We start from the raw sequence: 18926 nt of genomic DNA on the forward strand, positions 1-18926 counted from the left end.
GAGAGGTTGAGGAAAGGATTGCGGAGACGATCCTGGACAGGAGTGAAAGTAATAGGGTAATTGTTATGGGGGACTTTAACTTTACTAATATTGATTGGAATTGCAATAGCTCTAGCTCGTTAGAGGGGTCAGTTTTTGTACAAAGCGTGCAGGAAGGTTTTTTGACTCAATATGTAGATAGGCCAACTAGAGGTGAGGCTATATTGGATTTGATGCTGGGAAATGAGCCAGACCAGGTGCTAGACTTGGAAGTTGGTGTGCATTTTGGTGATAGTGACCACAATTCGGTTACGTTCACCTTAGTGATGGAAAGGGATAGGCAGGAACCTCGGGTCAGTAGTTTTAGCTGGGGGAAGGGTAATTATGAGGCCATTAGGAGAGAATTAGGGAGCATAGGTTGGACTAGGAGATTACAGGGACTGGGAACGTCCGAAATGTGGAGTTTTTTCAAGGAGCAGCTACTGCGAGTCCTTGATATGTATGTCCCTGTCAGGCAAGGAGGAAATGGTCGAGCTAGGGAACCGTGGTGCACTAAAAAAGTTGATTTGCTGGTTAAAAGGAAAAAGGAGGCTTATGTCAGGATGAGACTTGAGGGCTCAGGTAGTGCACTGGAAAGCTTTAGATTGGCTAGGAGGGAGTTAAAGAGTGAGTTAAGAAGGGCTGAAAGAGGACATGAGAAGACTTTGGCTGATAGGATTAAGGAGAATCCTAAGGCGTTCTATAGATATGTTAAGAACAGAAGATTGGTTAGGGCAAGATTAGGGCTAGTTAGAGACAGCAGTGGGAAGTTATGTGTGGAACCAGAAGAGATTAGAGAGGCATTGAACAAATATTTCTCTTCGGTATTCACGCAGGGAGACATAAATGTAGCTGTGGAGAACACTGGGTTTCAGGGTTGTAAACTGGATAGTATTGCAGTTGATAAGGAGGATGTGCTAGATATTCTTGAGGGTTTGAAAATAGATAAGTCCCCTGGGCCGGACGGGATTTACCCTAGGATTCTTTGGGAGGCAAGAGAGGCGATTGCAGAGCCTCTGGCTCTGATCTTCAGGTCGTTGTTGGTCACAGGTATAGTGCCAGAAGGTTGGAGGATAGTGAATGTTGTCCCATTGTTTAAGAAGGAGAATAGAGACTTCCCTGGGAATTATAGACCAGTGAGTCTTACTTCTGTTGTGGGCAAGGTTTTAGAAAAAATTATTAGGGATAGGATTTATAGTTATTTAGAGAGTAATGAATTGATTGGAGATAGTCAGCATGGTTTTGTGGAGGGTAGGTCGTGCCTTACTAACCTTATTGAGTTTTTTGAGAAAGTGACCAAAGAGGTGGATGGGGGTAAGGCAGTTGACGTGGTATATATGGACTTTAGTAAGGTGTTTGATAAGGCTCACCATGGAAGGCTTCTGCAGAAAATGCAGGTGTATGGGATTGAGGGTGATTTAGTTAATTGGATCAGGAATTGGCTAGCAGATAGGAGACAGAGGGTGGTGGTTGATGGTAAGTATTCGTCATGGAGTTTGGTTACAAGTGGTGTGCCTCAGGGATCTGTTTTGGGGCCACTGCTGTTTGTAATTTTTATAAATGATCTGGATGAGGGTATAGTTGGGTGGATTAGTAAATTTGCTGATGACACCAAAGTCGGAGGTGTGGTAGATAGTGAGGAGGGGTGTCATAGTTTACAGAGAAACTTGGACAAGTTGCAGAGCTGGGCCGAGATGTGGCGGATGGAGTTTAATGCGGAGAAGTGTGAGGTAATTCACTTTGGCAGGAATAACAGATGTGCAGAGTATAGGGCTAACGGTAGGACTCTGAATAGTGTGGATGAACAGAGGGATCTAGGTGTATGTGTACATAGATCCCTGAAAGTTGGGCATCAAGTAGATAAGGTTGTTAGGAAGGTGTCTTGGCGTTTATTGATAGGGGGATTGAATTTAGGAGTCGCAGCGTCATGTTGCAACTGTACAAAACTCTGGTGCGGCCGCACTTGGAGTATTGTGTGCAGTTCTGGTCCCCACATTATAGGAAGGATGTGGAGGCATTGGGGAGGGTGCAGAGGAGGTTTACCAGGATGTTGCCTGGTGTGGAGGGAAGGTCCTATGAGGAGAGACTGAGGGATTTGAGGTTGTTTTCATTAGAAAGAAGGCGGCTAAGAGGGGACCTTATTGAAACATACAAGATGATTAGAGGTTTAGATAGGGTGGACAGTGATAGCCTTTTTCCTCGGATGGAGAAAGCTAGCACGAGGGGGCATGGCTTTAAATTAAGGGGTGGTAGTTATAGGACGGATGTCAGGGGTAGGTTCTTTACCCAGAGGGTGGTGAGGGATTGGAATGTCCTGCCTGCTGCAGTTGTAAATGCGCCTAGTTTGGGGGCGTTTAAGAGATCCGTGGATAGGTTTATGGATGAAAAGGGATTGGTTTAGGTTAGAGGGTCATTGCTTTTTAATTGGTCGGCGCAACATCGTGGGCCAAAGGGCCTGTTCTGCGCTGTAATGTTCTATGTTCTATGTTCTATCTAGAGATGGAACTGATGCTGTTTGGATGGAGAGCATCTTTCCACTTGTTATTAGTTAATAAATGTGATAAACAGAATCCGGTGTTTGGAAAGAAGTGAGTCAATCCTAAAAATAAATATTTTCCATCACTGAACTCAATGTCGTAATCTGTTTGTTCATGTATTTTAAAAAAATCTTCAAACCTGGTTGCTGCCACAATGTCCCTAAGGTGAATTTACAGTATATAATTTAAAGGCTTGGGAAAATATCACCTCGGAGTTTAAGACAGAGAGACTGCCAGCAGCTGGAAGAGGCACATCATCTCATACTAAAGATGCATGATCCAATCGACATGGCTGAGAAAATATTCTACCCAATCATTGCCATTATTGGTGTTCCCGGTGAGTGACTCGAACCATTGAGGTTGTGTAAATCTGTGTGTGAGTCGCTGTCTGATTTTAAACTCTGCCTGAAAATGCTCCATTCTAATCTCATTGTCACTGTTATACAGGCACCAGGTTAGCAATGTAATTTACTAAAATCAAATGGCTTGAAATATCTTTGTGGTTTTAACCCTTTTCATAACTGACAATGAGCCTCTGTGTGTTACTCACGGATTCACAACTCAATGAAGTTAATATATTGAGGAGTGAACTACTCAATCTTATCTATTGTAAGATTGGACCTCAGTGGAGGTGATCTCTCTGAAACAATGTTGAGTGAGATTTAGAATATAATCGAAATTTGGTTGTGGATCACTACACAGAGCGGAATACCCAGTGAACGAGTATTGCAGGGTATATTTGTCAGTGTAAAATTGTACTGATTCTTTCACCTGAGTGGAATATCTGATCAAAGTCTCCGTTAAGAAGGGGAACAGAGACTTTGCCGGGAATTATAGACCGGTGAGTCTTACTTCTGTTGTGGGCAAGGTTTTAGAAAAAATTATTAGGGATAGGATTTATAGTTATTTGGAGTGTAATGAATTGATTAGAAATAGTCAGCATGGTTTTGTAGCAGGTAGGTCGTGCCTTACTAACCTTATTGAGTTTTTTGAGAAGGTGACCAAAGAGGTGGATAGGGGTAAGGCAGTTGACGTGGTATACATGGATTTTAGTAAGGCGTTCGATAAGGTTCACCATGGTAGGCTTCTGCAGAAAATGCAGATGTATGGGATTGTGGGTAATCTAGGAAGTTGGATCAGGAATTGGCTATCAGATAGGAGACAGAGGGTGGTGGTGGATGGTAAATATTCATCATGGAGTGCAGTTACGAGTGGTGTGCCTCAGGGATCTGTTTTGGGGCCACTGTTGTTTGTAATTTTTATTAATGATCTGGATGAGGGTATAGTTGGGTGGATTAGTAAATTTGCTGATGACACCAAAGTTGGAGGTGTGGTAGATTGTGAGGAAGGGTGTCATAGTCTGCAGGGAGACTTAGATAGGTTGCAGAGCTGGGCCGAGAGGTGGCGGATGGAATTTAATGCGGAGAAGTGTGAGGTAATTCACTTTGGTAGGAGCAACAGATGTGTCGAGTATAGGGCTAACGGGAGGACTTTGAATAGTGTGGATGAACAGAGGGATCTAGGTGTGTGTGTACATAGATCCCTGAAAGTTGGGAATCAAGTAGATAAGGTTGTCAAGAAGGCGTACGGTGTCTTGGCGTTTATTGGTAGGGGGATTGAATTTAGGAGTCGCAGTGTAATGTTGCAACTGTACACTACTCTAGTGCGGCCGCACTTGGAGTACTGTGTGCAGTTCTGGTCCCCGCATTACAAGAAGGATGTGGAGGCGTTGGAGAGGGTGCAGAGGAGGTTTACTAGGATGTTGCCTGGTATGGTGGGGAGGTCCTATGAGGAGAGACTGAGGGATCTAGGGTTGTTTTCGTTGGAAAGAAGGCGGCTAAGAGGGGATCTTATTGAAACATATAAGATGATTAGAGGTTTAGATAGGGTGGATAGTGATAGCCTTTTTCCTCGGATGGAGAAAGCTAGCACGAGGGGGCATGGCTTTAAATTAAGGGGGGGTAGCTACAGGACGGATGTCAGGGGTAGGTTCTTTACCCAGCGGGTGGTGAGGGATTGGAATGCCCTGCCTGCTGCAGTTGTAAATGCGTCTAGTTTGGGGGCGTTTAAGAGATCTCTGGATAGGTTTATGGACGAAAAGGGATTGGTATAGGCTAGTGGGTCATTGTTTTTGTAACTGGTCGGCGCAACATCGTGGGCCGAAGGGCCTGTTCTGCGCTGTAATGTTCTATGTTCTATATGTTCTATGTTAATATCTGGCACTATCTGCCCACGTAGAATTGTATCGTGTTTAGGAAAAGAATTTCTTCATACCTCGGCTTTGTGTTGAAAAGAAAGAGGTTTCAGCTACTTCCTGATGTTTAAACAAACCTATTATAAGCCGTGCAGTATTCAGTGATTGTCAAATATTTTGTGAGTTCTTCACATTTCATTAATCTATAAATGAAACACAATTTTTTTTCAGATTGTTATGGTTCTGTCTAAACTCTGCTGCTGTTTCAAGCCATTTGTGAATCTGATCGCCTGAACCCCCAAACTCCTCGAAAGCTTTCAGATGCTTGATTTCTAGAGAGTGATTGGGAAATTCATTGTTCTGATCAGAATGTAGAACCTGACACTGAGCTGTGGTGAAATCATTTTCCAATTCCAATACCCAATTTGCAAGTTTATCATTGATGATGTGTTACTGTATTAAGGTGTATTCTTCCACTCTGCTCATTCTCATTCTGAGTTTGAATTGGTTTGTGAATTTCGAAATGATAATTTTGCTTCCCGATTCATACTGTTTTTTGTAACTGGTGAAGGACAGTGATCCCAGTGCTGATCCTTGTGGGAAACCACTTCCCACCTTCTAAGAATCAGAGAAAATCCCTTTAACTCCCACTCCCTGTGCCATGTCTTTGTAACCAGCTTCCAGTCATTCTGCTGCTAGTCCTCTACCTCCACCTGCACTGAGATTACTCATGAGTTTGCTAAGTATTAACTTACTGAAGGCATCGAGAAACACTATGTTTCATGCATCAACATTCCCGATAATTGCTAAAATTATTTAATGAAATCTATCAAGAATGATCTTAATTTTGGAATATGTGCTGAATGTACCATATCACAGCCTGTGTTAGAAACATAGAAACATATAGAAACATAGAATAGTACAGTACAGTACAGGCCGTTTGGCCCTCAATGTTGTGCCGAGCTATGTCCAATCCCAAGATCAAGCTATCCCATTCCCTATCATTCTGGAGTGCTCCATGTGCCTATCCAATAACCGCTTCAAAGTTCCTAAATTGTCCGACTCCACTATCACAGCAGGCAGTGTATCCCACACCCCAACCACTCTCTGAGTAAAGAATCTACCTCGGACATCCCTCCTATATCTCCCACCATCAACCTTATAGTTATGCCCCCAGGTAACAGCTAAATCCACCTGAGGAAATAGTCTCTGCACGTCCACTCTATCTATCCCCCTCATCATCTTATAAACCTCTATTAAGTCGACTCTCATCCTCCTCCGCTCTACCTTTCCTCATAAGACCTACCCTCCAAACCAGGCAGCATCCTGGTAAATCTCCCCTACACTCTCTCCAATGCTTCCACATCTTTCTTATACTGAGGTGACCAGAACTGCACACAATATTCTAAACGTGGTCTCACCAAGGTCCTGTACAGTTGCAGCATAACCCCACGGCTCTTAAACTCAAACCCCCACTAACACACTATAAACCTTCTTCACGGCTCTATCCATTTGAATGGCAACCTTCAGAGATCTGTGGATATCAACCCAACGATCTCTCTGTTCCTCCACATTCCTCAGAAACCAGCTGTTGACCTTGTAATCTGCATTCAAATTTGTCCTATCAAAATGAATCACCTCCTACTTATCAGGGTTAAATTCTATCTGACACTTTTCTGCCCAGCTTTGCATCCTGTCAATGTCTCTTTGCAGCCTACAAGAGCCCTCCACCTTATCCACTACTCCACCAGTCTTGGTGTCATTAGCAAATTTGCTATACCATCCTTCAACCCCCTGTTCCAAGTCATTGATAAAAATCAAAAATAGCAGAGGACCCAGCACTGGTCCCTGTGATACACAACTGGTAACTGGCCTCCAGTCTGAAAAATGCACCTCCACCACCACCCTCTGTCTTCTTTGAGATAGTAAGAAGTCTCACAACAGCAGGTTAAAGTCCAATCAGTTTATTTGATCGTAAACCCATTAGCTTTCGGAAACGCTGTTCCTTCATCAGGTGTGTGGAAGGTCCTGATCGCAGAAGGGTATATAAAGGCACACACAGTTTACAGAATACTGATTAGAATGCGAGTCTTTACAGCTAACCTACTGTTCAAGTCTTAAAGGTGCAGACAATGTGAGTGGAGATATCATTAAGCCTATGTTAAAGAAATGTGTATTGTCTCCAGACAAGGCAGTAAGTGAAATGTTGCAAGTTCAGGAAAGTCATGGGGGTTACAGATAGTGTGACATGAACCCAAGATCCCAGTTGAAAACCCATGAACCCAAGAAACCCAAGATCTGCGGAACTTCTATGACATAGCCAGTTACTTATTCAATTGGCCAAATTTCCCTCTGTCCCACACCTCTTCACCTTCTTCATGAGCCTACCATGGGAACCTTATCAAACGCCTTACTAAAGTCCATGTATAGACATCAACTGCTCTACCTTCATCTACACACTTAGTTACCTCCTCAAAGAATTCAATCAAATTGTGAGGCAGGACTTACCCCTCACAAAACCGTGCTGACTATCCCGGATTAACCTGCATCTTTCGAAATGGTCATAAATCCTATCTCTCAGCACCTTTTCCATTAACTAACCGTCCACCGAAGTAAGACTAATTGGCTTATAATTACCAAGGTCATTCCTATTTCCTTTCTTGAACAGAGGAACAACATTTCCCACTCCCCAGTCCTCTGGCACTATCCCTGTGGACAGTGGGGACCCAAAGATCAAAGCTAAAGGTTCTGCAATCTCATCCCTTGCCTCCCAAAGTATCCTAGGATGGTCCATCTGGCCCACGGGACTTATCGACCCTCAGTTTTTTTTTCTCAAAATTGCTAATAAAGCTTCCCTCATAAAATCTACCTTCTCCATCCTATCAGCCTGTATCACCCACTCCTCCTTAAAAACATGGCCCCTCTCCTTAGTGAACACAGAAGAAAAGTATTCATTCAACGCCTCTCCTATCTCTCCTGACTCCATGCAAAAGTTCCCACTACTATCCTTGACCAGCCCTAACCTCACCCTGGTCATTCTTTTATTTCTTACATAATAGTAAAAAGCTTTGATGTTTTCCTTGATCCGACCCGCCAAGGATTTCTCATGCCCCTTCCTAGCTCTCCTAAGACCTGTTTTTAACTTATTCCTAGCTACCTTGTGACCCTCAATCAACCCAACTGAACCTTGATTTTTCATCCTTACATATGCTTCCTTTTCCTCATTCCTTGTTACATGATTTTTTTTTACTCATTTGAAGTTTGTTCATTTTTTTAATGTTGAGGTTGTGCCTAGACACTGTTCTTTGGATTTTTTAAATTCTAATTTCTGTTTAAATGCAAGAAAAACATAAACCTTCTATTGTTTTCCATTCCAGTCAGTTACTTCTGATGATCAGATGCTTAAGAAGGCAGACAAGATAATTTTCTTTATTAGCTGAGGTGTAGAAGATAGGGGTAGGGAGGTCATGATGGAGCTTTATAAAACACTCACTTGTCTTCAGCGAGGGTACTGTGAGGAGTAGTCTGGCCTCACTAGAAGGAGGATGTGATTGCTCTGAAGGAACGCAAAGGAGATTCACCAGGGTGTTGCCTGGGCAGCAGAGTTTCTGCAGTGCAGGTTGGTTAGGCTGGTGTTTCTTTCCTCAGAACAGTGAACGCAGAGAATGGACGTCATTGAGGTGTTGAAAATTAGGAGGACATGGAGAGGATAATTCAGAAGAAACTTTATCCCCATAGCAGAGTAGTCAATGTCCAAGGTGTGTAGATTATGGTCAGCAGTAGGATGGTTAGAGGGGCTCTGAGGAAAATAAAATCTTCCTGTGTAATTTCAGAAATCCTGCTGGTCATCCTGCACTGCAAGATCCCACAATCACACTGCAATGTGGGAGCAGCCAGATTTAAAATTGTAGGTGTGAATTGGTGAAAAACAAAAACACATCACAGATTCACCCTGAGGAACACGGTCACTGTTTAACAATCCAGCCTCTTCAGAGGAGCAAGGGATTGATTAAGGAAAGGAAAATAGAGTAAGAAAGTAATCTACCCTGGAACATGACAATAGACTTTAAACAATGTCTATCGATATGTAAAGAGAAACAGATTGACAAAATCGGACCTTTGCAGTCAGAAGTAGGAAAGCCCATAACGCGGAACAAAGTAATAGCTGAGGAATTAAATTGTGCATTGCTTCAATCTTCAGAAAGGAAGAGCTGAATAATGTACCAAAAGTTCTGAGAGGAACAAGTTTTAAAGAGAAGCTGAAGTAAATCTGAATTTGTAGAGAAATGGTTTTGGGGAAATTGATGGGGTTGAAGGTGGATCAATCTCTAGGTCCTGTTAATCTTCATCCCAGAGTACTCAAGGAAGTCTCCCTGGGAATAGCTGATCCAATGTTGGTTATTTTCCAATGTTATTGGACTCTGGGCTGATTCCTACAGATTGGAGGGTAGCTAATTTAAGCCCACTATTCAGACATGACCGTGAAAAGAAAATAGTGAAATATAGACCAGTGAGCCTAATGTCGGCGCTGGGAAATTTGCAAGAGTCAAATTTCAAGGATTTCATAACTCGGCATTTGGAAGGCAGTGCCATAATCAGACAAAATCAGCATGGATTTACTAAAGGGAAATCATGACTGGGATGTCTTGGGATTATTTAAGGGTCGAACTAGTAGAGTTGGCCAAGGGGGACCAGTGGATGTGGTTTATTTAGTGTTCTACTCAATACATCATCTCCAAATTTGCAGATGGTACAAAGCTGGGTGGGAGGGTGAGCTGTGAGGAGGATGCAGAGAATATTCAGCGCGATTTGGACAAGCTGAGGGTGCAGTTTAATGTGGATCACTGTGAGGATATCGAGTCTATTAGGAATATTAGGAAGACAAGTTATTACCTGAATGGGTATAAATTGAGAGAGGTGGATACTGATCAAAACCTTGGTCTCCAAACACATCATTCACTACAAGGAACGAGGCAGGTACAGGAAGCAGTCATGGAGCCAAGTGGTCTGTAAGCTTTCACAGCGAGATGATTCCTATTTAGGAATAGGGATGATTTGCTGCAATTTATAAAGCATTGCTGAGGCCACACCTGGAGATTTTTGGATAGTTTTGGTGTCCTTATCCGAGGAGGGATGTCCTTGCTATCGAGGAAGAACGGTGGTGGTTTACCAGGCTGATTCCTGGCATGGCAGGTCTGTCATGTGAGGAGAGATTAGATTAGTTAGAATTCTATCCAATGGAAAATTGGAGAGTGAGAGGGAACCTCATAGAAATGTATTAAATTCTAACAGAATGAGGCAGAGCCAATTCAGAAAGAATGGTACTAATGCTCGGGGAGTCGAGAACTAGGGGTCATAGATTTGGGATTAGGACAAACCTCTTGGAACTGAGGTGAGGAGAAATTTATTCAGACACGTGGTGTTGAATGTGTGGAATTCATTCCACCGAATGTTGTGAAGGCAAATGCATTCAGAATAGTGAGAGGGAATCTCATAGAAACGTATTAAATTCTAACAGGATTAGATGGGTCAATTCAGAAAGAATGTTGCCAGTTTTGGGGGAGTCCACAACCAGCTGTCTTAGTCTGATGATAACAGAGAACCTTTTTAGAACTGAGGGAAGGAGAAATTTCTTCAGTCAGAGGGTGGTGAATGTGTGGAATTCACGGGCGTTCTGTGATTTCAAAAATAAATTAGATATGGCTCTAGGCGCTAAAGGATCAAAGGATATGCAGTAAGGGTGAATCAAAATATTAAATTTGATGATCAGCCACAATAAAGATGAATGGCGGCGGAGGCTCCTAGTCAAGCTTCTAGTTTCTATGTTTCAATGACTGGGGGCTTGGCTGGAATAAAACAGCGGAGGATTCCCTAACCACATCCCAACTACCCCCACACCCCCCCCACTGCTCCTACACCCCACCATCACACCACAATCTTCTCACCTACCTCTTCCTCTCTGCTCTCTCTCTCTCTCTCTCTCTTACACCCCCTCCTTTTCTCTCTCTCCCTCACTGAGAATACAATCCAACAAGAACATTGGGTGAGAGTTGGAAAACTGACAATTGCATCCTGAGTGAAATGAAATGATGTGGCTGCTGCAGTTTTATTTAATGATTGATCTCATAAAATTAAACACAGGGATTGTATAGAATGGAAAAGGCATCCTGAGACCCCTGAGATTAGGCCTTGAATTGAGGTCTAGCCACAGGGGATGCAATAAATCTTGGGATAAAGAACAGGATTCTCGCCACTACAGTGAAATATAATTGTCCTTTCCAGCCCCAAAACATCCAACAGAGGTGGCAGTTCTTCATTTGAACTGCAGGTAGGCAGTTGATCTCCTGTTTTTATAACCGTGTTGACCTATGAATTTTTCTGCACCAGGATTGATCTGATCTTGCCCACAACAAAAAATTAACATTTGACAATTCCCTGATAGCTGAGTGTCTTCTTTGATCTGATAGGCTGAACTCAAATTTCAAAAACCTGCAAAGCCTGTTACTAAAGCAACCTTGATGCTTGGTCTTTGCTACAAATGTTGCAGTCTGTGTACTCTGTCTGTAACTGCTTTTAAGCCTCCAAGCATTGACACAAGTCCAGCTTTAAAGGGACACAAAACTAGCTTTTAAAGGGACCACACTTCACAAACTCAGCTTTGCAACACCAGACATTGAGTGAGAGCGTCAACAATCACCACCACAGCAAACTGGATTCAGGTGGAACCCTGAGCATTTCGTTTCATCCTCACATTTATCTCTCTGCCTCAGACACATTTTTTATTTCACCATTATACCCACCTCAAATTAAAGATCTTTCATTCCAGGCCATCAAGGATTATTTAGAGTGATGAGATTAATTTTAATCTGACCTCACTGCTGTTAATTTAGAGATTTCTGATGGAATTTGTGCACAGGAAGATCCAAAACACAGAGGCAGTTTCAAATTCAGTTCAGAGTTTGTGTGTGTGTGTGTTTCTTGTTTTAATGTACAAACTGAGGCTGGAATATTGTTCGCACAGTAAGATCCCACAGACAGCAGAGTGATATTGGCTGAATGTCCCCTCGGTCCTCTGCAGAAAGTGTTTATGAACTCCCTCAGTCCCATTTTTCAAGTTTAAACTTTTTTATATTCAAGGCCTTGGAACCTTTGCAGTTAGTGAGCTATTTTCAAAGAAGTTGATCATTGTTTCAAGGCAGGCAAAGGGCCCAGGACAGTGTGTGCACAGCAAGATCAAATGAGACACAGACCTTCCACTGCCCCCATCCTCACACCTGCTGGGAACCCCTTCCACCGCTGCCTCTAACAAAAAGCCCCACATACCTACCAACTTGTGTCTGTACATTGTCCCAAGACTGGAGAATTCCCGTCACAACCCCGGAAAGGTGAAACTCTCTCTTAACATTGAGACAACCTTTTAAAACAAGTTTTGCAGCAAGATCACACAAGGAGCAGTTAGCAGTGTGGAGTTCTCTTTACACTGTTTGACGGAATGTAACCCTGAAAACTGTGAGCTGATACACTTTGGAAGGAGTTATTTGACAAGGAAGTAGTCACTGGATGTTAGAACTCCAGGAAGATCTATGGTAGAATGTGACCTTGGCATATTTGACCACAGATCTTTGAAAGTAGAAGTGCATCTTAGTAGGGTAGTGAAAATGGCAAATGGGACACTTGCCTTTCTCGATCAAGGCACAGATTAGAAATGCAGAGGAGTAATGTTGGAGTTGTATAGAACATTGGTGAGGCCCCAGTTAGGGTACTGTGGGCAGTTCTGATCACCACATTGATCACCACAAGATGCTGCCTTGAATAGAAGATCTACATCATGGAAAGAGGTTGTGTGGGTTTGGGTTATTAAAGTTTTAGCAGAGAAGACTGAGGGGCGAACTGTTCGAGATGGGCAGAGACGATAAGGAGCAACTGGTTCCCTTATCTGAAGGGTCAGTCACGAGGGGACATTGGTTCATGGAGGGGGAAAGGAGGTTTGGGGGTGGAGGCGGGTGAGAAATTTTTTTTTTTACCCAGAGGGTGGTGATGGTCTGGAATGATCTGCCTGGGAGGGTGGTGGGGTTGGGTTGCCTCACATTCTTTAAAATGTATCTGGATGAGCACTTACTCCATCATAACATTCAGGGCAATGGGCCAAGTGCTGGCTGATGGGGTTCGGTGGGATTTCAAGTATCTCTAATCTGTCAGTGCAGACTCGATGGGCCGAACTGCCTGTGCTGCTCGATATGATTCGATTCTTCTATACATCTCATTCTCGGTTCCCCTCATTCTCTCTCACTCTTTCCTTCCCTCCATTTCTTCCAATCAGACAGAAACATTGAAATGGAGAAAGAGAGAGATTTACAGAGAGAATCTTCTGAAGCTGAATTAAAATGCCAGCCCTGCTGCTCCCTGCCCGGCCCCTGTTCCCTCTCAGTCGCTAGAAGCTGCTCAGCTCACTCTTTCAGTTTGGGAAGCGGCTGCTGATATCTTCAGGACACTTTTTAAATCTTCCCAGACGATCTGACTGGGGTTGAGTGGAGCTGCAGCCGGTGACCACACACTGGAGACCCTCACATCCTGTCTCTCTTTCTCAAATGCTCTCCCTCCATCATCACCTCTGCTTTGACCTCAGGCCTCCCTCTGTCTCTTTTCAACCCCCTCCTTCTCTTTTCTCCTCCTGACACTATCGCTCTCACTCATTGGAAATTTCGATGCTGTTATCTCGGTCCAGTTGTTTGCAACCACACCCACCACCTCTTACTCCATCCCTCCTTATAACTTCCTATTTCTGTCCATTTCTCTGCTTCTTTCCCTCTCTTTCATGTGCACTGTGTTGAAAGAAGCGAAAGAATATTTCTGACACACATTGCCAATAATTGTCTGTGTGGAGTTTACACATTCTCCCCGTGTCTGCCTGGGTTTCCTCCGGGTGCTCCGGTTTTCTCCCACAGTCCAAAGATGTGTGGGTTAGGTTGATTGGCCGTGCTAAGAAATTGCCCCTTAGTGTCCAGGGATGTGTAGGTTAGAGGGATTAGTGGGTATAATATGTAGGGATATGGGGGTAGGGTCTGGGTGGGATTGTGTTCAGTACAGACTCGATGGGCTGAAGGGCCTCTTTCTGCACTGTAGGGTTCTTTGATATTGCTGCGAGTTAATCTCTAACACAATCCTCCAACAACACCGCTACCCGGGAACTCCTGTCCATTGCATTGATGCTGAAATCCTCTGCTTACTGTCGGTTTACACATGGAGAATGTTTACTCAATAATTTCCCGGCTCTTATCCCTTTTTCTCTGATAGTTAATTTACTGGGAATTGTGATCCTGAGTCGAGGAAAGTGTGGCCTCTCCACCTGCACCACTCGCTACCTGGTGGCCATGGCAGCGGCCGACCTACTGTTCATCATCTTTAACCCCATTCTCACCTCGATAAATGATGATTATTTCCCCCTGAGTTTCCTGTCCCTCACCTCTGTGTGTCGTATTAAGGCTGTCCTGCAGTTTGCAGCCAGAGACTGTTCAGTCTGGTTCACCGTCACTTTCTCCTTTGATCGATTTGTGGCCATTCGCTGCCAGAAACTGAAAACTAAATATTGCACTGGGAAAACTGCGGCTGTGGTTCTGGCAACAACCGGCATCCTGCTCTTTGTGAAAAACATCCCCCTGTACTTTACAGAGGAACCTCAAGGGATCATCAACAATGTCCAATGGGGCTGTGGAACAAAGACAAGTTTTTGGTCTGATCCTGGCTGGATTGTACTTTCCTGGTTTGATCAGATTTTGACCCCATTGCTCCCATTTGGTTTAATCCTGTTGATTAACGCTTTGACAGTCAATCACATTTTGGTGACCAGTCAAGTCCGGAAGGGACTGAGGGCTCAGCGTCAGGGAAATAATCACAGAGACCCCGAGATGGAAAACAGAAGGAAGTCAATGATTTTACTCTTCAGCATATCCGGAGCTTTCATTCTCCTCTGGGCGGTGTCTGTTATATTTTTTCTCTATTCGATAGACTTAATTTACGTCACTCTTTCTGAATTCACATTTCAACAAGTTGGATATATGTTGCGGGATATAAATTGCTGCACAAACACATTTATTTATGTGGTGACTCAATCCAAATTCAGGGAGCAGATCAGAATCGCGGTGAAATATCCGGTTACATCAATTATTCAATTAATGAAGAAACAAAACTGACTGACAGCAAATCACAGTATGGGATCACTAACAAACTGCCTCAGCCAATCAGAGACTGGATTGCTCATTGATAGTCCTCCCCTCTGCCAATCAGAGACTGGATTGCTAACTGACCACCTCAGCCAATCGATTGCCTGAATCAGCCAATCAGAATTCCCTCTCACTCCCAAACAACCAAGTCCACCATTGACTAGTCTCCGCGCTATGACAGCAGATGAGCCAAACAGAGACTGGGCTTTCTGACTGACATCCATGTCAACCAATCAGAACACAGCAGCAAACAACACCCCCCCAGAACAAATCCTGGATCACCATTCGCTGAGCCACAGACGTTTCATCCAATCAGGAAGCTAGTGTGTCTTTGTATCAGAATCTGTGTGTGTGTGTCTGTCAGAGTCTGTGTGTGTGTGTGTGTGTGTGTGTGTGTGTGTGTGTGTGCGCGTGTCAGCGTCTGTGTCTGTACGTGTGTCTGTCAGAGTCTGTGTGTGTCTGTCTGTCTGTCAGAGTCTGTCTGTGTCTGTCTGTCTGTCAGAGTCTGTGTGTGTGTGTCTGTCAGTGTCTGTGTGTGTGTCCGTCAGTGTCTGTGTGTATGTGTCTGCCAGAATCTGTGTGCATGTGTCTGTCAGTGTCTGTGTCTGTCAGAGTCTGTGCGTGTGTCTGTCAGTGTGTGTGTGTGTGTGTGTGTGTGTGTGTGTGCGCGTCTGTCAGTGTCTGTGGGTCTGTGCTCATTGGAGTTTAGAAGGCTGAGGGGGGGATCTTATAGAGATGTATAAGATAATGAAGGGGCTGGATAGAACATAGAACATAGAACATAGAACATTACAGCGCAGAACAGGCCCTTCGGCCCACGATGTTGCGCCGACCAGTTACAAAAACAATGACCCACTAACCTAAACCAATCCCTTTTCGTCCATAAACCTATCCAGAGATCTCTTAAACGCCCCCAAACTAGACGCATTTACAACTGCAGCAGGCAGGGCATTCCAATCCCTCACCACCCGCTGGGTAAAGAACCTACCCCTGACATCCGTCCTGTAGGTACCCTCCCTTAATTTAAAGCCATGCCCCCTCGTGCTAGCTTTCTCCATCTGAGGAAAAAGGCTATCACTATCCACCCTATCTAAACCTCTAATCATCTTATATGTTTCAATAAGATCCCCTCTTAGCCGCCTTCTTTCCAACGAAAACAACCCCAAATCCCTCAGCCTCTCCTCATAGGACCTCCCCACCATACCAGGCAACATCCTAGTAAACCTCCTCTGCACCCTCTCCAACGCCTCCACATCCTTCTTGTAATGTGGGGACCAGAACTGCACACAGTACTCCAAGTGCGGCCGCACTAGAGTAGTGTACAGTTGCAACATGACGCTGCGACTCCTAAATTCAATCCCCCTACCAATAAAAGCCAAGACACCGTAAGCCTTCTTAACAACCTTATCTACTTGATTCCCAACTTTCAGGGATCTATGTACACATACACCTAGATCCCTCTGTTCATCCACACTATTCAAAGTCCTCCCGTTAGCCCTATACTCGACACATCTGTTGCTCCTACCAAAGTGAATTACCTCACACTTCTCCGCATTAAATTCCATCCGCCACCTCTCGGCCCAGCTCTGCAACCTATCTAAGTCTCCCTGCAGACTATGACACCCTTCCTCACAATCTACCACACCTCCGACTTTGGTGTCATCAGCAAATTTACTAATCCACCCAACTATACCCTCATCCAGATCATTAATAAAAATTACAAACAACAGTGGCCCCAAAACAGATCCCTGAGGCACACCACTCGTAACCAAACTCCATGATGAATATTTACCATCAACCACCACCCTCTGTCTCCTATCTGATAGCCAATTCCTGATCCAACTTCCTAGATTACCCACAATCCCATACATCTGCATTTTCTGCAGAAGCCTACCATGGTGAACCTTATCGAACGCCTTACTAAAATCCATATATACCACGTCAACTGCCTTGCCCCCATCCACCTCTTTGGTCACCTTCTCAAAAAACTCAATAAGGTTAGTAAGGCACGACCTACCCGCTACAAAACCATGCTGACTATTTCTAATCAATTCATTACACTCCAAATAACTATAAATCCTATCCCTAATAATTTTTTCTAAAACCTTGCCCACAACAGAAGTAAGACTCACCGGTCTATAATTCCCGGCAAAGTCTCTGTTCCCCTTCTTAAACAATGGGACAACATTCGCTATCCTCCAATCCTCCGGGACTACACCAGAGACCAATGACGACCTGAAGATCAGAGCCAGAGGCTCTGCAATCACCTCTCTAGCCTCCCAGAGAATCCTAGGGTAGATCCCATCCGGACCAGGGGACTTATCTATTTTCAGCCCCTCAAGAATTTCCAGCACATCCCCCTTATCAACCGTAATACTGTCTATTTTACACCCCTGCAACCCAATGTCCTCCTCAGCTATATTCATGTCCCCCTGTGTGAACACCGAAGAGAAATATTGGTTCAATACTTCTCCAATCTCCTCCGGTTCCACACACAACTTCCCCCTGCTGTCTGTAACTGGCCCTAATCTTGCCCTGACCAACCTTCTGTTCTTGACATACCTATAGAACGCCTTAGGATTCTCCTTAATCCTAAAAGCCAAAGTCTTCTCATGTCCTCTTTTGGCCCTTCTCAACTCACTCTTCAACTCCCTCCTAGCCAATCTAAAGCTTTCTAGTGCACTATCTGAGCCCTCCAATCTCATCCGAACATAAGCCTCCTTTTTCTTTTTAACCATCGACTCAACTCTTTTAGTGCACCACGGTTCCCTAGATCTACAAAATCCTCCATGCCTGACAGGGACATACCTATCAAGGACTCGCAGTAGCTGCTCCTTGAAAAAACTCCACATTTCGGACGTTCCCAGTCCCTGTAATCTCCTAGTCCAATCTATGCTTCCTAATTCACTCCTAATAGCCTCATAATTGCCCTTACCCCAGCTAAAACTACTGACCCGAGGTTCATGCCTATCCCTTCCCATCACTAAGGTGAACGTAACCGAATTGTGGTCACTATCACCAAAATGCACACCAACTTCCAAGTCTAGCACCTGGTCTGGCTCATTTCCCAGCACCAAATCCAATATAGCCTCACCTCTAGTTGGCCTATCGACATACTGAGTCAAAAAACCTTCCTGCACGCTTTGTACAAACACTGACCCCTCTAGCGAGCTAGAACTATAGCAATTCCAATCAATATTCGTAAAGTTAAAGTCCCCCATAACAATTACCCTATTACTTTCACTCCTAACCAGGATTGTCTCTGCAATCCTTTCCTCAACCTCTCTAGAACTTTTAGGAGGTCTATAAAAGACTCCCAACAGGGTGACCTCTCCTCTCCTATTTCTAATCTCCGCCCATACTACCTCAACAGACAAGTCCTCATCAAACTTCCTCTCCGACACTGTGATACAGTCCTTGACTAGCAATGCTACCCCACCCCCCCTTCTACCTTCATCTCTACTCCGACTAAAGCATTTGTACCCCGGAACCTGCAACAACCATTCCTGACCCTGCTCTATCCATGTCTCTGAAATGGCCACAACATCAAAGTCCCAGGTACTGATCCACACTGCAAGTTCATCCACTTTATTGCGAATGCTCCTCGCATTAAAGTACACACATTTCAAACCCTGCTCCACCCCACCCCCACTATGCCGTGCCTTGCATTCCCCAACTATGCCCCCCTCACTTTCACCCCCTTTCCTCACTATCCCTCCCCCCCTCCGAATCAGTTTAAACCTCCCTGCGTCGCCTTTGCAAATTTACCCCCCAGGATATTGATTCCCCTCTGGTTCAGGTGTAGACCATCCCTCTTATAGAGATCCCACCTTCCCCAGAATGAGCCCCAATTGCTCAAGTACCTGAACCCCTCCCTCCTGCACCATCCCCTCAGCCACGAGTTCAAACTTTCCCTCTCTCTATTCCTCTCGAAACTATCCCGTGGCACAGGCAAGA

Source organism: Carcharhinus amblyrhynchos, unplaced genomic scaffold (assembly GCF_965287045.1).
Source record: "Carcharhinus amblyrhynchos unplaced genomic scaffold, sCarAmb.v2.hapA scaffold_93, whole genome shotgun sequence".
Classification (NCBI taxonomy): Eukaryota; Metazoa; Chordata; class Chondrichthyes; order Carcharhiniformes; family Carcharhinidae; genus Carcharhinus; species Carcharhinus amblyrhynchos.